At 37.1% G+C, this 23,948-nt stretch overlaps 2 long non-coding RNA genes across 2 annotated transcripts; both read left to right on the forward strand.

Moving 5' to 3' along the window:
• Positions 1 to 3,661: 3,661 nt before the first annotated feature.
• On the forward strand, positions 3,662 to 8,430 carry LOC135153302 (uncharacterized). The gene is made up of 3 exons (XR_010292754.1): positions 3,662 to 3,848; positions 6,981 to 7,097; positions 7,633 to 8,430. It is a non-coding gene; the product is annotated as an uncharacterized LOC135153302 (long non-coding RNA).
• A 6,380-nt stretch (positions 8,431 to 14,810) lies between these two features.
• Positions 14,811 to 22,226, forward strand: LOC135153114 (uncharacterized). Its single transcript, XR_010292593.1, has 3 exons — positions 14,811 to 14,953; positions 21,622 to 21,741; positions 22,100 to 22,226. It is a non-coding gene; the product is annotated as an uncharacterized LOC135153114 (long non-coding RNA).
• The last annotated feature ends 1,722 nt before the right edge of the window (positions 22,227 to 23,948 follow it).

The following is a 23,948-nucleotide window of genomic DNA, read 5'->3' on the forward strand; positions in this document are numbered from 1 at the left end:
AAATGAAGTGATTCAAAAATTTCAAGTTCTCAATTTATGCTAACAAATAAAAAAGAAAATATAAAGTGGGTAATCGCAGTTTAAATGCATTTTTGGTAAAGACAGAGATACATTATGTCTATCACCTGTAGCTAATGATTCATGGAGAAGAAGAAAAATATGAAAACAAAATTAAATGTGCCAATATATTTGATTTTTTAGAGATATGCAGGTTGAAAACTTGACAAAATGGATGAACAAGTGAAAAAAAAATGTTGCCTATTACCTCTAGGTTATCAGGCCCAGGTTTGGTGTCTATTCCTCATTGAAATGACACAGACAGTTTGGAGCCTGGTAAAAGCTTCCAGATGCATGACACAAGATGGAGCAGAAACAGGATGGAAGCGAGAATCCCAGAAGAGTGAAGAAAATATAAAATAGTCCTCAAACAATCTGAGAAACTGGAATAGTTACTTCTGAAATATGACAAAAACATATACATTTTATTTTGTTAAGCAATAATATTCAAGAGGCCCAATGACTGCGAATGTAATGCAATTTTAGTCAAATGAATAGTATCAAGAAATAGAATTTCAAATGATTTTGTGATCAGTTTAGACAAAATGATTCATGGATGTGTGATCTCGTGTCATAGCAAATGCTAGATTTCATTTAAGAAACCCTTATAAAAATCGCCAATGGTATTTGAATGGTGGCGAATGGTAGTTGAATGGTGATCTGAATGGTAAATGGTACGCGAATGGTATTTAAGTGGTGTTTCAATGGTAAGTTCTTAATGGTAAGTGGTAGTTTATGGTAGTTGAATGGTGATCTGAATGGTAAATGGTACGCGAATGGTATTTAAGTGGTGTTTCAATGGTAAGTTCTTAATGGTAAGTGGTAGTTTATTTAATGGTAAATGGTATACCATATACCCAATGGTGTCTCAGTGGTATGTGTCTAATGGTATTATTGGTATGATGAATGGTATACCATACCCAATGGTGTCTCAGTGGTATACAATGGTGTCTCAGTAGTATGTGCCTCTAATGGTATGATTGGTATGATGAATGGTATACTATATACCCAATGGTGTCTCAGTGGTATTCAATGGTGTCTCAGTAGTATGTGCCTCTAATGGTATGATTTGTATGGTGAATGGTATACCATATACCAGTGGTGTCTCAGTGGTATACAATGGTGTCTCAGTAGTATGTGCCTCTAATGGTATGATTGGTATGATGAATGGTATACCATACCTAATGGTGTCTCAGTGGTATACAATGGTGTCTCAGACTCTCAGTAGTATATGTGCCTCTAATGGTATGATTGGTATGATGAATGGTATACCATATACCCAATGGTGTCTCAGTGGTATTCAATGGTGTCTCAGTAGTATGTGCCTCTAATGGTATGATTTGTATGGTGAATGGTATACCATATATCAATGGTGTCTCAGTGGTATACAATGGTGTCTCAGTAGTATGTGCCTCTAATGGTATGATTGGTATGATGAATGGTATACCATATCCAATGGTGTCTCAGTGGTATACAATGGTGTCTCAGACTCTCAGTAGTATATGTGCCACTAATGGTATGATTGGTATGGTGAATGGTATACCATATACCCAATGGTGTCTCAGTCGTATTCAATGGTGTCTCAGTAGTATGTGCCTCTATAATGATATGATTGGTATGGTGAATGGTATACCATATACCCAATGGTGTCTCAGAGGTATATGTGTAATGGTATGATTTGTATCAATGGTATACCATATGCCCAATATGGTGTCTCAGTAGTATGTGCCTATATAGTGGTATAATTAATGGATAGTTGTTGGATAATTGTAACGCAATTGTGGCTTAGTGGTGTGTGCCTAATGAATGCTATTTATGTTAATGGTGAATGGTATGCCCAATTGCATTACCCAATAACATAATTCCGAAGATTTAAAGAAAAAAAAAGATCAAAGATTAAAAATTAGAATTATTAAAATTTTTGAGTTGTGACTTTTATGCGAGCAGCTTCCCCAAATCAGGCCCATTCGCTCATGATGGCAAACATGGTATGTTGCATTCTTTTAAATTGTCTTTGTCTTTATTAAGTAAAAGGCCTATATGTGTTTAAATATAATTGAACCAGTGCTTAAAATACAATATTATTAATTTGTTATATTTTACAATTGTACATATTACCTTCTAAATTTATATCTGATGCATTGAGTGCAAAAATAAAAGGAGTCAATGAAATCTTATTTGATAAAAAGGGTTTTTATTGTACCTTAATATCAACGGACAAATTATTTCACAGCCACTCCCGAAAGGGAAGAATATAATCATCATTTACCGTAAGAATCTTGAAATTAAAACATGCAAGTTTTAAAGAGCATGAACAAGATGTGTATCGTACTAAATAGAAAATTGTACATTTCACCATCCTTTCTTTTCTCTTTTTGTTTCTTGGTATAATTTGAACGGCACACCACCTCTCCTATCTGTACGGTATACAGTTTTTTATGTAACGCCCCCCCCCCCTTCTTGAAAGTTTTGTTCTATTTTTAAATTAATTTTCTTATTTAATTATGGCCACTTTTTATAAAGAGAGCTATGGGGTGTTGCAAGAAAATATTTGTAGTCAATCCCAAAATTCGGTTGCAAATTTACAAGTGATAGACTAATTTCATCTAAAGTAAACAAATTTATAGATTTATTGATGGAAGAAACAATAAATCAGTTGCAAGTTTGCAATGAAAAGTAAGACTTTCAATTGATTTTGGAGTTTGAAATTGACTTGCGTTCAATTGCAAGTTTCTTGCAATGTCCCATAGGTCATTATTTTGCTTAAAATGAATTCACTGTTGGTTGTCTTCCTCCCCCAACCCCTATTTAAAATTCCCATCGGCAAACCCTGATTTTGGTCTGCAACGACCAAAGCCCCCTCCCGGCCAATTTATATATCGCTACTACTGCTTTTGATCATAAAACGTTCCTCTTTTTTTTTCTTTACAAATTGTGTTTTAATTATTTTTTCTCACTCATGGATGGTGTTTATAAAGAGGAGAGCTATTCTAGGCCGGTCATTACTTGCTTAATTGAAATGATTTGTCTGTTATTGTCTTGCCCCCCCCCCCCCCCCAGTATCAAAATTCCCTGCCGCCAGGCTAGTACAATATGTAACAGAAAAAAATCTAATGAACGAAATTCTCAATTGCAATCAAAACAAAAGCGAAATTAAACAAAGAGAGAAAAGGAAAAAAGAAATAAGTAAAAAATATATATATCGAGAAACAGAAAAATAAATTTAAAAAAAGAAAAGAAAAAGACTAAGACAAAGAAAAGAAGAAAGACTGAACAGAAAAAAAGAAGGAAAAAGAAAAAAAGACAATGGAAAAAAAAAAAGACATGGAATTATAGAACAGAAAAAAATTGAGCAAAATGATTTTTTTCATAGATCCTTTCAAAGGATAAGCAGTGGCAAAAATTGACTGCATGGTTAATTGCCAACCCAGAACCAATCAAGAAAAAGACACCCCTGATTTGGTCTTACATGCAATTCACTCCTCCCCCATATCGGGATGTATCTTGGCTAAGAAGCCCCCTCCCCCTGATTTGGTCTTGATTTACCCCCCCCCCCAATATCGGGATGTGTTGGCTGCGCTGCTAGCTAGCTCGCTCTATGTTTGTAAGTGTTGTTCTCGCACGCGCGCGCGCACGTACGCATGTAACCGCCAATTGCAATATTTGAAAAAAGAACCCGATCAACCACTGTTTTGCTGTTCAGAAGTCCGTCTATAATTCATCATAAACTAAAGGAACACAGGTCAGATTCGGACAACGACTTCAAATTCATTCGCAGAATACGCTAAACAGTAAGTTAGATAACAATTTTCTTTGATATTGTTTTCGTAGTTAGTGGCTCGGCCTGATTTTCTAGAATGTTACTGTTAGTGTTACTGTTAGATGTCGTTGTACTGCCACGGGGTTTCACTGCCACCGTACCGCCACTGCCCCGTTGGCGCGGGCCGGGACACGCCTGTCTCTGGCGAGATGGATTATGGGGTGCGTTGATATGCTTTGTATTGGCTGAGGTGAGCCGAGCCGAGCATTGTCATTGAGTATAATTCGCTCGTAGGGCCTGATATCTATTGTCAATGTTTTACAAAACCATATCTGAATACCGGTATGAATTTATGAATGAATGACTTGTTAAATTAATGCTGTACAGTGCAGTACTGTCATGACATTGACTGTCAAAGTGTCAATTAGGCCATTGGTTACTGCACAACATTGACATTGTTTCACTGAAATGGAAACCTTGCCGAAAAATATTGCTCTGGAATGAGGCCTATAATTTGTTGTTGTTGGTAGATAATGTTGGTAAATTAAGATGACATGGACATGGTAGTATTCAGGTGAAACATGGTAAGGTGTCCTAAATTTTAAAACATAAAGTAAAGCCTTAAAGGCTACGCAGGCCCTAAAAAGCTACGCACCACTTATTGCGCATGCAATTTCAATGGTAAAATGTGCACTTTGTGTGCGGAACTGTGACTGGAGAGAGTGACAAACGATTCCTATTCAATTTTTCTCGAGAGACTGCAATAATTATTCAGAGAAAACCTACAACTGTTTGGAATTAACATATTTTAGAAATTGAGGCAGATAAATATTCCATGATAAATCAAGAAGTGTTCTGAAAACATGGCGGGATTTTGGTATTAGTGAGTTATGTGATATTTTCTTCTTGGTTAGGCCTAAGGTTTTTTAGAATATTTATTACATATGAATACGATATAATTTGTTCAAATATAAAACTTGGCATAGTTTTTGACGTTTGTAATCAAAATTTGTAGTTTACATGTATATGTAAATGTATCCCCCCAAAAAGGGCCTATGCTAATCTGAACTCAGCCATGCCAGCTGACTAAAATCACAATTTCTGAATTTTTTCCTTGGGATTTTTCCGTGGGATTGGGCGCTAATTTCGCACCGACCAACTTCGAGCAAAATTCACCACCAAATGTTGTTCTCAAATGTCATATCAAGTCTGAATTGCATTTGAATGTCCATATGCCCACCGCTTTTCCGAATATCGCGGGAACAGCTGTATATCGGCTTCGATCTCTACGTCATTGTTTGAATCCTCATGCGTTGCTGTGCCGTAATTTTGATATGGACTGAAATTTAACGGGATTTTTTTTTATGGTCAGACGACAATCGCACATTATAGACAGCCTAAAATAATGTACTGAAAAACCGGATATGAATCGCGCATTGCATTCTAGGTAATGTAGGGACTTTCCCTATTGGCAATCGGGGCTAAAACATGACCGTCTTTGGTCGAAAGAGGGCCAGTGATCGATCGGTGACGATCATTGGCCGAAAGGAGCTTGTGTAAACAATCGCCCCGGGCGGTCGTCGTAAAAACCGCGTAAAGAGAAAGTTAAGGGTTAGACAGCGATTTTGACAGCTGGAAACAGGTGGTGGTCATAAAGAGCTCTCGTTGAATGTCCATTCGTAATAGGTCCATGCTTTAACAAGCACAAAAAAGGAGATCTTTACTTGTGTATGAGACAATTACCGTGTTTACACTTGATCGGCTTTTGGTTCAGAACCAAAAGCCGATGCAGAATTGGCTTTTGGTTTATCTTGCACTGCATTTACACGCTGTTACAGCTTGCGGTGCAGAATCAGCTCGCGTGTCAAAAACCTTAATACGCTCACCAACAATATACGTCATAATAAAGACAACGCTGGATCCGTGCGCTTACAATTATGTCACAATGGTAAAGTAAATGAAATGCGCACCAATTGCCGATGCAGAATCGGCTTTCTGTTTACACGTAGTAAAAAAGCCGATTCTGCATCGGCTCGTGGTTCTGAACCTACTACTTTGGTGGTGCAAATTGCTGATTCTGAACCGCGAGCCGATGCAAGTTAATCGTGTTTTACACGCTATGAAAAAGCCGATTAAGTGTAAACACGGTATATATTTCCGTTAGAAATATTTGCTGTAACTTTCAAAAGGAGGGATACACGCCATATTTACATTAAACACATTGGCCCGAATTCACAAAGGTGGTTTTGAAAACCCACGGTTGAGTCCATGGTGTATGCAGATTTCCTGTATAAATTACGCTTAATTTAGCACGTATCTGGCGCGTGTATAAAAAATGTCAAATTCTGATGCGCGCTTTTGTCGCAGTGCGCCAAATTGACGCCTGTTACCATGGTTAGATACGCTATTTTATTCATGAGTCCACTGTTTGAAGAGTGGACTCATTAATTCAAAACAGTGGACTCGTGATTAAAATAGCGTGGATAACCACGGCAACAGGCGTCAATTTGGCGCACTGTGACAAAAGCGCGCATCAGTATTGGACATATTTTGATATACGCTGTAAATAAGCGTAATTTATACAGGAAATCTCCATAAAACATGGACTCAACCGGGGTTTTAAAAACCACCTTTTTGATTTTTGAATTCGGGCCATTGACTATTGCTCTCAAGGGGGGGGGGGGGCACAGGTCAATTGTGCCCATCTGGATCCGTTACTGTGATTGTCAATACCAAGAAAAGAAAATCATATTGAATGTTATCAATTAATTGATTAGGCCTACCTTTTGAAAACTGCTGCTCTGGAAATATGACTTCAGATCATTCTTTTTATATTAGATAATTTTCTCTTGCATATCTACATGATTGCTGATCAAAACACGTTACGCAGCAGAGTAACTGTGTTATATTGATCTATATATTTCCAGCATGCACACACAGAAAATCTTTGGTGGGGGAATTTTATTTCTGTGACATCAATTTCAAACATATTTTCAAGTGAATTTGCTGCATATGTTGAAATAAAAATTATAATGATGCTGTATATGAGTGAATCGTTGCATTTTGGAGCTTAAAGAAAGTTTTACTATATTAGTATTATATTTTTGTTTTTATCTGCACATGCATATTTTCCAACACTCAAATTGATTTTATTTCATTTAAGATTGGACGACGGATACACTGGATGATAATGTAGATGGTCCAGGATTATCTGAGAAGGAAACTACAGGTGTTGAACACAGAAAACCGTTTACAAGAAAACAACTGGAGTTTGTGAAAGGTAATTGTGTAAGAATTCACTTCAGTGGAAAAAATTGCAAAGCTTCATTAAATAAAACAGATTGTACTCCTGCAGTGGCATAGCTGAAACAAAACTTGTGAGGAATGGTAAAAATACTGAAAAAGACCAAATGTCATCCCCATTTATAGGATTACACGTCCTTTCTAACACCCCCCCCCCTGGAAAAAAATCAATATGCTGGCGGGGGGGGGGGGTGGACACTTTGGCCCAGGTATGCATGTGGTATGGTATTTGTCATCATTTGGGCAACCTCCCATTAATATAACGGGTTATTTTCTGCTAATCTATGGTTAAACATGAATTTCTTTATCATATTGTACAAAATGTTTTGTTGATATTTGTTAATTGGTACTATTCAATTGAAGGGTAGTGTATTATGCAAATTTCTCGATATTTTAGAAAAATATATAAATTTCTCAAGAAAGCTTGCACGCACGACAAGCATTGATGTTTTGAACCCGTAGCTGACATACTGTCCTTTGCATTGTTTTCATCCCATATTCTTTTATTACAGCTGCAAGAAATTAATCTTGCCGGGTACGCATTCACTTCACCTTGGTCGAGTGCAGCACAGTGGATAAATGTGTTGCTGAAGGAAAACACCATTGCTAGGATTCAAACCCACGACACTCTGTTGAAAGGTGAGAGTCAGAACCACTAGACCACGACGCACCCACAGTTAACAAGCTGATGTCATACCCCCACTTGTTCTTTTGTATTTTATAACAAGAAGTCATGTTTATTCACATTTTGACCTCCAAGAACTAAAAAGTGGAGTGAAGATTTATTTAATGTAAACACATGCATTGCTTGAAATCATTTTATGCTACGTGGGACATATCATACACACGTGTACGAAAATATGAAATTATTATGATTTCATTTTATAACATAAGCCTAACACATATTCCTGACGATCATGTGCACATTCCAGTAAATTTTCCCAAAATGTTGCTAAACCTTCAAATCAAAGACTTTGTTATCAGATTTTTACGAAATTGTCAACATTATGCTTTTCTGATTAATTCTCTTCCTACCTAAATCTCCCCTTTCCTCATGCTTTCTTTTTATGGTCCCCTTCATTCTCCTTATAACTATGTTATATGTAAAATGTAACCGGTCGTCCAACCCATTTGATTGAAGGGCTAGGTACTCTAGACTGAAAGTTATGTGATTTTAATTCAAAGAGTACATGAGACAAAAAAAAAATGAAAATTTCATCAAAATTGAATGAGGATTAACGAAATTATGATGAATTAAAGTTGTTATTTTTTGGTAAAACTGTTCTCTGCAAGTCCTCATGAATATACAAGATCCCAATTTATATATTTTTTTGTATTATATGAAGTCAAATTTTGTCCAAGCTAGGTTGTAAAAAATTACGATTGACTACTGATATACTGTGTAAGACAAAAATTATATTATTTCTCACACATAATTGAGTTATTCATCTGATTCAACACAACAAAAATAGACAAAAAAGAAATAAGTGGGAATCTTGTATATTTGAACTATGGGAAATAGTTAAAAAATAGATGTGCTACTAAGAATTATTTTCTATATGATTTGCAAAATATTTAAAAAAAATGTCGCTATTTTTCTTGTTTTTTTTTTCTATTTTCATGATATATTCTTTATTATTATATTATTCTATATATTCTATTTTTGATATAGATATTATTTATTTCTTTATGTATCTTTAATGTATTTATGATAAACTTTTGGCATGTTTCTACAGAAAATCATTAAAAAGGATTTATCTTTTCCGGACTCGAAAAACCTTATTGCCCTTAAACCAACCTGCTTCTACAAACCGAATAATCTGATTAACTCGCTTTTCACGTTGCAAATACGGCGGAAATTGGAAAATTCAACCTATAACCTCACGTTGCATTGTACATATGTCCAAAATTGCATCTTCTTAGGAAAATTTTCAAAATTTGTGGTAGATCTCACTCAATGTAGCAGGTATACGTGTTGCACGATCAGCTGGCGAGATCGAAAAGGCCAGAATGTGCAAATTTATTTACTGCGAAATTGCACTTCCGGGATTAAGCACTTCCGCCAGACACGATACGCTATTTTGCCGTGTGTTTTTACAGAAAAGTTAAACGGATTAACATGGCAATAACCACCTCTCAGAGATGGTTATGAGAAACCATATTTTGCTTGAAACAGTTTATCAATAAACTGCATCGCGTCTGTTTCTACAAAATTCTACAGGAAAGTTTTCCGGGATTCTGGATACTTACGCGGGTAATACCTTTTAACGATTCTATGTAGAAACACGCCGTTTGATATATCTTTTAGGTGAAAAGAAAATAGAGAAATATTAGGAGGTTCTATTTTTATGGGGGTACTATTTTCCCCCCTTTTGGGGATATTTATTTCCTCTAAGTTTGGTACTCTTTACCTTTAATCATTTGGCCATGTGAAGGCTATCACACATTTTGAGTTTAATCTTCGAAATTTGGTGTTCATCAGTTTGTTGTCCAAACTCTGTCTTACATTTAGATTTGTTTATAGGAAGATTAACATAATATCTATGTGGAGTGCAATCATTGACCTCTTGTAGAGTCGTGCAGTCACATGTATTCATAATGCTGGTGCTTTTATGCCATACATGTACTTGTCAATACTGGGTTCTACTCTTTTGTACTTGAACTTATTAGCAAAAAAAATATTTTATTAATGTCATTGAAGTAGCTGTGTGAAAGCAATTACACGCAACAGATTTAAAATCAAGGTTATTGTATTACAAGTATCAGGTTTGTTTGCAGAACAGTGGTTTTGTCAAGTACTCAATCCACGTAAAAAGCCATCAGAGAGAACATGTTTATTCTTGGAAATGTTATTCATTTGTTGTGCTTTTCAATTAAACTCTGTCTTGATACATGTTTATTTTAGATACCAAGATTGACAGAGTATAGATGTCAACGAGGAGCAAAGTCATATATATTCATAACTTATGTGCTTTAATTATAAAGTCTATACTTGTGAATACTGTGTTCCATTTATGCTGTACTTAAACTTCTTATAGTAAAAACATATGACGTTCTTGAAATAACTGTTTTCATCATTTTTTTCTTGTGCATACTTAATCCATTATCAAACCTACCATTAACCCGAGCTATATATGCTGTTCACCATTGGTCTACCATTCACTGTACTTTATTGGCCTACTATACATTGTACACCTTTGGTCTACTAACTATCATTCAGTGTAAACCATTGGTCTACCATTCACAGTACACTTGTGGTCTATAATGTATGGCCAATGGTGTAAATTGAATGGTTGACCAATGGTATAGAGTGTATGGTATGGCAATGGTGTACAGTGAACGGTAGGCCAATGGTGTACGGTAAATGGTAGGTCAACGGTGTATGGTAAGCCAATGGTGTACGGTGATTGGTAGGTCAATGGTGTATGGTGTATGGTAGGCCAATGGTGAACTGTAAATGGTAGGTCAATGGTGTGCGGTGTATGGTAGCTAGTGTACAATGTATGGTAGGTCAATGGTGTATGGTGAATGGTAGGGCAATGGTGAACGGTGTATGGTGAATGGTAGGTGAATGGTGTACGGTGAATGGTACGCGAATGGTGTACGGTGAATGGTAGGTGTACGGTGTATGGTGAATGGTAGGCGAATGGTGTTTGGTGAATGGTACGTGAATGGTGTACGGTGAATGGTACGCGAATGGTGTACGGTGAATGGTAGGTCAACGGTGTATGGTGAATGGTAGGCGAATGGTGAATGGTGTAAGGTGAATGGTAGACCAATGGTGTCCAGTGAACGGTGGCTGAATGGTAAATGGTAGGCCAGTGAATGGTGGCTGAATGGTGGTCAATGGTAAACCTGTCTATAGTGGCCATGGTAGATCAATGGTGAATGGTGTTTGATCAATGGTATATGAATGGTAAATGGTGCTCATGAATATGGTAATAGTAACGTCCCAATTATTTAAATTAGTTTGAATGGTATACCATTGGGGCTTGAATGGTATACCATTGGTGTATGATGGGTGCTGTGCGAATGGTATTCCAATGGTATATCAATGGTGTTTCAATGGTGTATGGTGTATGGTATTTCAATGGTATACCATTCAATTTTTTTTATAAGGGAAGCTTGTAATGGCAAATAAATACCCACAGAATATTTTGATAATCCTTATGTTTCTTTTTAAAATAATTGCCACATTTTACCATCAGTCAATTACATGTTTTTCAGAATCAATACCCCCCCCCCCCTCCAAAAAAAAAACACACACACACAAATATTTGCCAAAATGGAAAGCATGTAGGATATTGAAGTACAGGACACAAGAACACATTAAACAACTTTGCTACATGTCAGGATATCTTAAAAAAACATTATTCTTGGAAAATTCCCTTACAAAAAATTCCTGCAGTACTTTAGTGGTACTCTGTTGTACCTGTGTGATACTTCTGTCATACACGACAGTACCGCAGAATTACCACAGGACTTTTGTGGTATCACTCTGTGATAGTTCTGTCATACTTCTGTGGTACATTAAAATATGAAAATTTCCTGCAATACCTTAATGGTACTCTGTCGTACCTGTGTGATACTTCTGTTGTACAAAACTGTATACAGAATTACCACAGGACTTTTGTGGTATCACTCTGTGATAGTTCTGTCATACTTCTGTGGTACATTAAAATATGAAAATTTCCTGCAATACCTTAATGGTACTCTGTCGTACCTGTGTGATACTTCTGTTGTACATAACTGTATACAATATCACTCTGTGATAGTTATGTCGTACTTCTGTTGTACATGAAAATTCTAAAATATCCTGCAGTACTTCTATGACAACCCTGCGATACTTCTGTTGTATATGAACATTTTTTAAATTTCCTGCAGTACTCCTATTACTACGCACTTCTATGGAAACCCTGTGATACTTCTGTGGTACATGAACATTTTGAAATTTCCTGCAGTACTCGATCCTATTAAAGGCACTTCTATGTGATACTTCTGTGATACTTCTGTGATACTTCTGTGGTAAATGAAAATTTTGAAATTTCCTGCAGGACTCAATTAGGCACTTCTAAAATTCTATGGCAACCCCAGTGCTATACTTTCAAAATTTCCTGCGGTACTTCTCATGCAGCCACCCCAGAAATATGACTGAAACTGTATCACAGACGTTATGGTGTATTTTCTGTGGTACATGAAAAATTTAGTTTCCTTCAGTACTTGCATGGAAGCCCTGTTTGTACCACAGACTAATTTTTTTATTTCCAGTGAGGGATTTATCTTTTTTCTTCAGTTTCGGGAGCTAGAGGTCAGTGGGGTATTGAGTCTTATATTTTAAAAAGGCCATAAGGCTTAAAAGGGCACCATTCATTTTAAAAAGTACAATTTTTATATGAAAATTTAATTTTGTGATAGCTAGATTGTGACATATAGGCCCTATTTGAAAATTATATTTCACCCTGTCCCATTGTGTAGGTCTATATCAGCGAGAGGGGGGGGGGTTATGCCTACTGAGACTCAGAGGTTTTAAGTTTGATAGCTTCTATATCTACGAGAAAGGGTACTATACGTACTAGATCAAAACTAGGAGCAAAGCGCGAACTGAAAAATGCGAAAAATTATTGACCCCAAAATGGGCAACTTATATTTTGAGGACTCTTGTTCGTTTTCAGGGTTATTTCTTTTTCATGCGCTCTTTTAAATTTCAATTATCATTTGTTTTGTTTGTTCGCCACTTATTTTTCATAAAAAACAGGATGAATAATAAAAAATTGACTACATTTAAAAGGGTACGTGTTGAAACATACAGGACACACCTAACACCCTTAGAGCTTAATGGTTGTGAGGAAGCCGGGTTGAATTTCAAAGAGATATTGTAATGAATAAAAACATAAGCATGAACGTATTATTCTACTTCATCCATCTCTTTCTAACAATACAAGAAAATAATTGAAGGGGAGGTCAAGGCTAGAGATAATCAATAAATAGAGTAAAATTCACAGAGCAAAATGCTTAAAATTTATTCAAAATCGGATGACAAATAACGAAGTTAAGTTGAATTTTAAGTATTTGCAATATTCCCATGAAACAGTTTTATTTAGGCATGTCTCATGAATATTAATGAGGTGGGCTGATGATGTCATATCCCATGTTCTTTTGTACATTATATGAAATTAGGTTTATTCAACATATTTCTACCAAGAACTTAAACAATTGGAATGACAACTGATTAACCGCATTAGTTATTTAATGCAGCAACTTCATTACAATGGAGACACATTATTTACACATGTATTGAAAAAATTAGATAATCATAATTTCATATCTAACATTAAAAAAGGAAAATGGGAATGTCACATCATCAGCCCACCAAATGAATATTCATGACGATGTGCACACTATCTGTTTTCACAAAATATTGATAAACAATTAACATAAGAAAGTTCAGCGTTGAATGTTGATTAAAAAATAAATCTCAGTTAAAATGCTATCTAAGATTTTGTTTTACATGTTTGATAACCAAGTTTTAATGCGATACTGGCCCCTTGAAGTTTTTATTGCGAGAAAATACATTTTTCCAAGTTTCCCATCTATTTTTTTATTTATTTTTTTTAGTAAAAAGGACCTATTTTCTTACAAATATATTTTACAAATAGAATTACTTCAATATTTGTTCTCCTATTCACAATATTTTTTTCTATTTTACAGGTGGAATAGGATAAACTAAAAATAGGATATTTAATTTCCATTTTAAGGCCTATTTTTTTTTCTTTATATCCCCGGTTTATATCTTTGCAACCTTGCAATATGTTAGCCAGGCTGGTTTATATCTATTTCTTTTTAAATCAAATAAATTTGTATATTTTCAATCTATTTTTATGATGCGAGGCTATATATAGTTTGTAAATATGTTTTTTAATTGCAAGAACAATCTTGTATCTCTGTTGACATATGATGGCAGTTTATTTTGCTTCTTTTTTCTAATTTGTATGAAGTTTGTATCTATATATTTTCAAACTATTTTCCATCCTTAAAGTGTCACGACCGATGTAATATTATTTTTTTTACCTCGTTGGCAAAGTTATTATATTTTCTTATGTTTCGCTTTAAAATGGTATCTTTATATTTGCTTGTCTTGCTCCTCCACCCCTTATCAAAATACCCTGCCGGCACTTGATCTAAGATTATTTTCTTGTACTACTTGAACCTTATAAAGGGATCTTTCCTTCGATCGCAAGAAAGGATAAAATGTGTGTTTTTGAAAATAAATAAAATGAAAAATACATAGGATTGGAGCTGTGATTTTCCTCATTGCTTTCTTTGTCATCCTACTTGCATACTAGTAGGCCTATATAACATATTTTCAGTAAAAGCCCTGGTTTTAAATTGTGAGACATGTTTTTAAATCCTATCCTTATATTAAAAAAAAGAATAAAGAGAAAGAAAAAATTAAAAGACATAGAAAAGAAAAAGAAAGGAAGAAGAAATAAATATATGAATTTTACTTTATTCAATTACTTTACGTTAATAATATGATATATATGATGGCGAAAATAGTCAAATTGTCTGGTTGCCAAGTAAAAAGTAAGACCCCCCCCCCTCCCCCTCCCCGTACAAACGCACGGACTAGTAATTTGCACGCGTACGCGTACGGCCGGTATACGTGTTTCCGGTTCCGCCATTTGAAAAAAAACGTTCGTAACTTTAACTGCTCAGGCTCAGCTGAACCTGAAGCTTGATGAAGAAGGCCGTCAATATTTCAACAAAAACTAACAGAATATGGATCAGATTCGGACAACGACTTCTTAAGACATTCACACAACAGGCTAAACAGTAAGTTAGATCAATTTTTCGTAGTTTGGCGCGGCATGCACTTAAATTTCTTCGACTTTTTAATCATTACCGTACGGCCACTGCACTGCCGTTGTTCCCGATCGCTTAACGGGTGGGGGCTGATCTGCGGTGTGCGCGGCCGGGGACGGCCAACGGCTGGCTAGTATTGATGGCGGCGGTGAGGATGTTTGTATTGTCATCTTTATACCTTTATACCGCATCTACTGGAAAAATACAGTTGTTCCTGCAGTCAAGTTTCCAGGTCTATCTTGTTGTCTTCCTATCTTGTTGTCTTCCTAGCTTGATTGTCTTCCTAGCTTGGATAAGTTCGAAAACTGAGTCTGTGCTATTTGTGCAATGTGCTGAGCTGTGCCAATTACCGTAATGTATTGGAATGAAATAGGCACTATTCCCATGCGTGAACATAATGCCACGCAGACCAGAACTTGTCTAACTTTGTCTTGAAGCCATTGATTGTTGATGCTGTGACTACCTCAGTAGGCAAAGAGTTCATGATTGTCATGATTGTAGCCAGGTCAGGGGTAGCCTGGAGGCGTTTGGGGAGTGAAAGTAATAATCTGTACGTATGGTCACTCCCCTAACGCCTGGCGTTTGTATGGTAGTGGATCGTATTACCGAACACTTTTCATGAATTTGATCATATCAAACACATTATTCCAATAAAATTCACAAAACTTTCACCATAAATACACAAATACCTACATAATATAAATATGCGGAAATTTTGCCGAAATTGTTTTTCGTTTTTCGACATCAGCCTCCAATCGGACCTCTCTTCGCAAGTGAAATATTTTGGTCACTTGAAAAAGGTATCGTATTACCGAACGTGTGTTTTCTATGGGAAAAGTTAGGAAAACAACAAAGTCACTGATGAGCTATTTTGACCATATTTTATTGTTTTAGGATATAAAGACTTTGAAATTGTGTTTTTGATAATTTTTCATAATTTTTCTATTCAATTTCCCTTTGGAAGGATGTAGCAAAGGTTTGAGCATATTTGATTATTTTCTGACGCATATGACGTGCGCGTTCGGTAATACAAGGCCGGTCGGTAATACCATCACTCACTATACTTATATATAGGCTCCCACACACCAAAGGAAAATGCAACTAGGAGTAGGACCTAATTAGGCTAGGGCCTATATGTATAAAAATTCGCCAAACTGCTAGTTAAAAACTTTAGATTCCAGTTTTAACACTTCTGTACATGGGTAAAAATATTGGTTGGCAACGTTTGGCAAAAAAAGGATAGTTATGGTTACAAAATGATGCTAGAATTATATGAATTAATTAAAGTAGAAGAGAGTTTAGTTTACTTCCACTTGTTGTTGACATCGCCATCTTTGATCCTTTGTAAATGCAACCTAAGTTAGTTACGTAACGCATATAGAGGGCGGCAAAATCATGAGCGGTGCTAGATTAAAAAGTGCTAAAATGTCCAACCACTGAACTAAGTTAGAAATACAAAGAGAAAACATATTGTATCTTGCCTTCTACGGCGCATTCTCGAACAATTGACCTAGCAAAATGGTGGCGGTCACTTATCGAGTTCGCTGGCGATGTTTTGCTTGGGTGTACACGACTTCCACGTATTTCTAGTTCAGTGATTGAAGCGGGTAGTGCTGTTGTCGATAGGCCTCATATCGACATTGATGTCGACATACGAAGGATTTTCAAAATTCTGACATGTCGACATGCACGCACCCACATCGACATGTAAATATAAAATAAAAAGGGGTCTAGCCTAAAGTCACAAGTGTAAAGCTTAGCTGAGAAGTTAGAAGCATTTATCCACAGTAATTGGCGTGATTAAAAGGTTTATTCAGCTTAGCAGCGCATTAAACGAAAAAAGAATACCTGCGAGCTGTGCAGCAGCAGAAATACGTCAGTGCAGGGCCGGCCTGCCCGATCGAGCCGGCCGCCCTCGATCCCGACTCGCTCTAGATCTATATCTAGCGCTATAGCGAGCTGAGCGTAGCGTAGTAGCATTCACCGTACCCATCCATCGCGTGCTTGATAAAACGTTGCTCCTAAATGCATTACTTTTCACATAAACGTGAGCAGCAGCGAACACGTGTTTTTGTCAAAGTTGTGACCGCCGCAATTCAGCGCTTACTTCATATCACGAAGTCACAGAAAACTTCCCTTCATTTGTTTGGAGATCGTTGCACGGATCGCCCCGTAAGTGATACTGAAATTATCGGTCGATTTTCATTATTTTTTATTGTCAATTTGAGGAGCTTGCGTTTGCAGCACATGTGTACCAGCGTATAATACGCAATGATCACTGTTGTAATTGGTGATTCTCAAATTGACTCCGAGTGTTATTGCGCAATGTTTTCGAGACCGGATCGTGGTACAAAAAATGTGGATTAAATCGGTTATTTTGGAAGTGAATTCACTCCAGCTTGGTAAAAAATATGTTTTCCCGAACTGAGCCTGTATTATATAGATCTAGTGTGGGGATATCACTCGTGTCAAGGTGAATACATTTAATTGAGAGTGTTGTTCCACGATCGAATGCTTTTTTTATGTTAGGGAGCCTAGGCTAGATTACGGTCCCCTTTTCATGTCGACATTGTCGATGTCGGGATTAATTTTTAAGCGACATGTCGACATTGATTTTTGTTTCCGACAACAGCACTAGAAGCGGGACATTTTAGCACTTTTTAATCTAGCACCGCTCATGATTTTGCCGCCCTCTATACGCATAACGTAACTAGGTTGCATTTACAAAGATGGCGATGTCAACAAGTGTAAGTAAACTCTCTTCTACTTTTATTAATTCATATAATTCTGGCATCATTTTGTAACCATAACTATCCATTTTTTGCCAAACGTTGCCAACCAATATTTTTACCCATGTACAGAAGTGTTAAAACTAGAATCTAAACATAACTAGCAGTTTGGCGCATTTTTATAGTTGCATTTTTCTTTGGTGTGTGGGAGCCTATAAGTACAAATGCCAGGCGTAAGGGGAGTGACCATACGTACAGTATATTACTTTCACTCCCCAAACGCCTCCAGGCTTCAACACCGTCGTAAGTCTAACTTCTTGACTAAATCAAAGATAGTAAGCTACTTGTCCGCTAACCATTTCAAGAAAGGCAAGATCGGGGGCGCTAATGCAGTTTCGCACCCGCCGATTACAGTGCTAGCATACCTCATCACTAATAGGCTAGCAATACTTTGTCCCAAATCATGTCTTGTCATGACTAGCCTGGAGGTGTCTGGGAGTAAAATTATTTCTACTACATGTATATGTAGGCTTACTCCCCATGATGCCTGGCAAGGCATTGGGCCACACGAAGGAGAGTTTTTTGAGAAAACAATGTTGCTCCAAAATATTTGATTTATTTAACTTGCTTATCACTCAATTTTGTAAATGGAAAAGAAGTTCATTTCCCCCCATTAGGCACTTATAAAGTTTTTTACACGAAAAATAATACAAATATTAAGAAAAATCATGTGAAAAGATGAGCAGATACTCACCGATGATCTTGTCGCCATATTTCCTTCTTTGTTCGAAGCCTAGTTAAAAGACGTGTATAAGAGAGGGCGACGATATCATGAGCAGTGCCAATTAAAAAAAAAAAACTTCAGCCGATGATAATCGTGAATTATAAAATACTTGCATTAGCCAATAAATATTTATGTGCTAAGCCTACGTATAGTAGAAATAATTTTACTCCCCAGATGCCTCCAGGCTAGTCATGACAAGTCTCTCAGTCACATTTCGTCGTCAATATACCCACTGCTTTTCCGGCGCTAATGCAGTTTCGCATCTGCCGATTACCAGCATACCTCATCACCAATACTTGTTCCCAGATGTCATGACAAGTCTCTTGGTTCACATTTCGATATCAATATACCCACTGCTTTCCCAAATATTGTGAGGGGTAACGGCTGTATTTTGACTGCGATCTCGAAGACATCGAATCCTCAGTCAAACACTGCTTTGCTCACATTATTTGGTTGCTAAATTCAGTCCATATTCACATTACAGTGATGGCAAATCCAAGCGATCTGCGAAGCGATGTCTACGGATTAGATCAACGAGGTCAAGATCGAAGCCGAAATACAGCCGTTCCCGATCAGGATATTTTGAAAAGGAGTAGGTATATTGACATCGAAATATGACTGCGAGACTTGTCATGACATTTGGAACAGATATTGGTGATGAGGTATGCTGGTAATCGGCCGGTGCGAAACTGCATTAGCGCCAGATTTTGGACAACAACCTAACTAAATAGTAAATATTTATGACACCTCCAAACCTTCAACCTGTCAACTTCTTTCTTAATGATAGACGGTAGTGGCATCACATGGAAAGCCAAGAGAGCACCGATGGGTGTATTACGTGCCGCTGTGTACATTGTCAACAGTTGCATGGCAATCCCTACCTGGAGCAAAGTTTGTGCAGGCTCCACTCCACTTAACTACGGCTACACAACACTACGCTCCACCTACTCGAACTTCGAGACCATGAACTCGATCTGATATTCTGAGTGACAGATGTGGGATTTTATGGGGGTGGGGAATATAAAATTCATGCAACATCTTGATTTTTAAAAAGAATTAAAACTAATATTCTTACTTTACACAAAGTTTCATTTAGTTCCATGCTTTTATCAGTCTCAAAATTGGTGATTTAGAGCCAACATGAAGTTCCTCACACATATTTATAATTCGCTGCCGATTTCAAAACATTGCATGCGGATGCAATATGCGCGATATACCGGGTCTGGTCTGACCTGACCGACCTCACGCGCATGCGATGTATTGAATATTGATACGTGTGAGTAACTTCATGTTGGCTCTAAATCATCAATTTTGAGACGGATAGAGGCATGGGGAAGAAGTGAAACTTTGTGTGCAGGAAGAATATTAGTTTTAATTTTTTTAAAGAGCGTGATGTTGCATGAATTTTATATCCCCCCCATAAAATACCACTTTTTGTCACTCGGAATATCAGATCCAGTTCACGGTCTCAAAGTTTGGGTAGGTGGAGCGTAGTGTAGCAATAGTGAAGTGGAGTGGAGCCTGCACGAACTTCACTCGAGGTAGGCAATCCCACAAATTTAAAAGAGGTTTCTATAAAATCAAGTCCGGCCTTCTATGAACATGACAAACTTACGAAAAGATGTGAAGTCAATTCACCCTAAATATCATCAATATCCCTCAAATAGCTTCATTTAAGCACTAATTTCTCTTCCGGTTGATAAAATATGGATCCGTCTTTAATTTCCAAAATTGTTCGTCTAATTAGCTAAAGGACGCATGTTTTATCTACATATTAAAGACACTACATAGAAAAGACTAGGCACAAAGACTATTATACATGTAAATCGATGCAAAGCATTACGCGATGTCGGCAAAGTGTCCAATCTTCTTATTGTAAAGACTTTAGCGACAATAACAGACTGTGAGTAAGGTTAAAATGCTCCTCTACTTTTAATGTTTTCATTAGTGCTGTTGTCGGGAACAAAAATCTATGTCGACATGTCGCTTAAAAATTAATCCCGACATCGACAATGTCGACATGAAAAAGGGACCGTAATTTAGCCTGGGCTCCCTAACATAAAAAAAGCATTCGATCGTGGAACAACACTCTCAATCAAATATATTCACCTTGACACGAGTGATATCCCCACACTAGATCTATAATACAGGCTCAGTTCGGGAAAACATATTTTTTACCAAGCTGGAGTGAATTCACTTCCAAAATCACCGATTTAATCCACATTTTTTTCTGGAGAATCAAGTTTTTGTACCACGATCCGGTCTCGAAAGCATTGCGCAATAACACTCGTAGCCAATTTGAGAATCACCAATTACAACAGTGATCATTGCGTAGTATACGCTGGTACCATGTGCTGCAAACGCAAGCTCCTCAATTTGACAATGAAAAATAATGAAAATCGACCGATAATTTCAGTATCACTTCCGAGGCGATCCGTGCAACGATCTCCAAACGAATGAAGGGAAGTTTTCTGTGACTTCGTGATATGAAGTAAGCGCTCAATTGCTGCGGTCACAACTTTGACAAAAACACGTGTTTGCTGCTGTTCACGTTTATGTGAAAAGTAATGCATTGAGGAGCAACGTATTATCAAGCACGGTGAATAGCGCGCGATGGGTACATATTTCCGTGGATGGGTACGGTGAATGCTACTCTCGCTACGCTCACTATAGCGGGATATCGAGGGCGGCTCGATCGGGCAGGCCGGCCCTGCACTGACGTATTTCTACTGCCGCACAGCTTGCAGGTATTCTTTTTTCATTTAATGCGCTGCTAAGCTGAATAAACCTTTTAATCGCGCCAATTACTGTGGATAAATGCTTCTAACTTTTCAGCTAATCTTTACACTCGTGACTGTAGGCTAGACCCCTTTTTATTTTATGTTTACATGTCGATGTGGGTGCGTGCATGTCGACATGTCGGAATTTTGAAAATCCTTTCGGCCTATCGACAACAGCACTAGTTTTCATTGATTTTATGTTGAATATTATTAAAGAATATGACTCTTTGCACCTGAATTGTAACACTGAAATATGGAAATGAAGAAGTTTTATCATCATGTATTTTTATTAATCTGCAAATAAAATTTTACTATGTCACTCAAATTCATTTCATTTCATTAAAGATTCAAAGAGGGATCTCTGGATGATCGAGCAACAAGTCCAGCATTATGTGGGAAAGATACTACAGGTGTACACAGAAAAGGCCATGATCATGTACAAGACACGGTTGGAGTTCATAAAAGGTGATTATGTAGGCATTCACTTCACTAGATATTATAATTGCAAAATTAAGCAGATTGTATTCATGCAGTGGCATACAGTGTAATCCTTGTTAGAAGATGTAGATTTATTCTTCATTTTTTTATTAAAGAGTTTCAATATGTGCTTATGACAATTTGTTTGCATTATAAATTGTTTGTCACTCTTCGGCTTAGTTTGCTTTATAAGCAAGAATATGCTAAGAGAGATAGCCGCAAGGACCTCATGATCCGATAGGTATGTACTTGTGAAAAGAGATCTAGATGGTGGCAAAACACCTTATTTCTTGTATTTTTATGTTGTTCATGTTATCGTAATGGTACGTGTGTTTTTTTTCTACAGATTAAGCTGCCTCGTGCTATACAGACGTGGATAAAAACAAGCTGTCCAATGAATGGTGACTACTCAAGAGGAGCCAGAAAGTCAACTAAGGCCAGGGTATTTTGGGAGTTGATATGGCCGGGGAAGGGGGGGGAGTGGAGGGGGTTTCCAGGGCCCCCCCCCCCCCTCCCTTGAGATCTCGACCGCACAATCGCCTCTTACATGGGCACATGGGTTGTCTAGGGCATAATTTACAAAATTAAATTGTAAATTATTTCACGCAAATTGTTATTAAGTGATAATACTAATTTATGCGTAATTAGAATACAAAATCATACTTTTTCCTCTATTGCATTGACTTTGTACACAAAATCACGTTTTTGAGCAATTTTTGGTATGACATGTACTTACATAATGTCACGTTATTACAGAACCACGTACCGGGTGACACAAGATTGGTCTCAAAAGATGCACAAGACTAGAAAGAGGCATGTTTTAAAAAAATTGTGCGACAGCATGGTCGCAAAATTTTTGGAAGGGGGGGGTCAAATTGGTCCAATTTAACTGAGGGTTAATAACTGGGAGGCTGTTAGCTGCCTTTTTACTTTCAAGTCTTGCACATCTTTTGAGACCAAATTTGTGATGCCTGGGTACGCTGTTCCGAAATTTTGCAACATTTTTATGTATTAATCCAACACAAATACTGTTTCTTGCTAAAAATTCACAATTAGTATACCAGTAATATACATTTATCAAGATTAAAGTCAAATTATTTAATTACATTTATAATCATAAAAACTTTGATAAAGTATAAAAAAAAAACCAAAGAGTTGTATGTAGGCCTGGGACTTTCGGGTTTTTTCTCTTCGGGTACCCGTGGTAATTTTCGGGCGGGTACCCGAAAATCATGTCACTTGAAATATGACTGGTGGAAAAACCCCATAGGTGACGTCATCAAGCCAATGCGATGCAAGCCAATTTATGAATGAAAATATAGTAAGCATGCGCATTGCAAGCCTCCCGTGCCCCACGCAGTATTCAATCGAAACAATTAAGTTTCAATACTCTGTCACCTCGTACCAAAATCGACCTAGAATTCCACTTTCCTATATTTCATATGAATTATAAAAGGTTTTCTCACCGATACTGCACAGGTAAGCAAATTTTTATTACTTCTTGCTTTTCCGTCAAAATCTTACGAAGTAGCGTCGATATTACATCGTGTTCGTGAGTTTGTATCGCTACGTGAACAAAGTCAATTGATTTCAGGGTTTCGGAGCGTCAAATGCGCCAGCCAATCACGATCGTGTTCCCATTTTCGGTTTATGATGAACTAAAAATGGTAACAAGAACGTGATTGGCTGGCGCTTCGTAGGTTGATTTTGGTATGAGGTGACAGAGTATTGCAGACTTGTTTTGACGGAATACTGAGTGGGGCTGAGGCTTGCAATGCGCATGCTTACTATATTTTCATTCATAAATTGGTTTGCGTCGCAGTTGCTGGATGACGTCACTGCGCTGCAAAAGAAACATGGCGATGATTGAACGATCTCGGTCACATCATCATCACTTGAAAACTTGTATATTTATGGATATTTAGAGGGTAATTGGTGAAATTCAAAATGAGGCTTGTGTACTTTTGTGATGAGTTACAATCATGTCTTACACTACGCAATACAAATCAAATACATGTACATTATACTGGTGAGCAATTTTCGGGTATCGGGTATTGATTTTTCTACCCGGGTACCCAAGGCTTCCGGGCGGGACCCGGGTACTCGGGTTTTAGTCCCAGCCCTAGTTGTATGAAAATTTTCAAAAATAATGAAAGGTAAAAGAAAACAAGATTACAATGTCCATTGCAAGGGGG

Source organism: Lytechinus pictus, chromosome 2 (assembly GCF_037042905.1).
Source record: "Lytechinus pictus isolate F3 Inbred chromosome 2, Lp3.0, whole genome shotgun sequence".
NCBI classification, from domain to species: domain Eukaryota; kingdom Metazoa; phylum Echinodermata; class Echinoidea; order Temnopleuroida; family Toxopneustidae; genus Lytechinus; species Lytechinus pictus.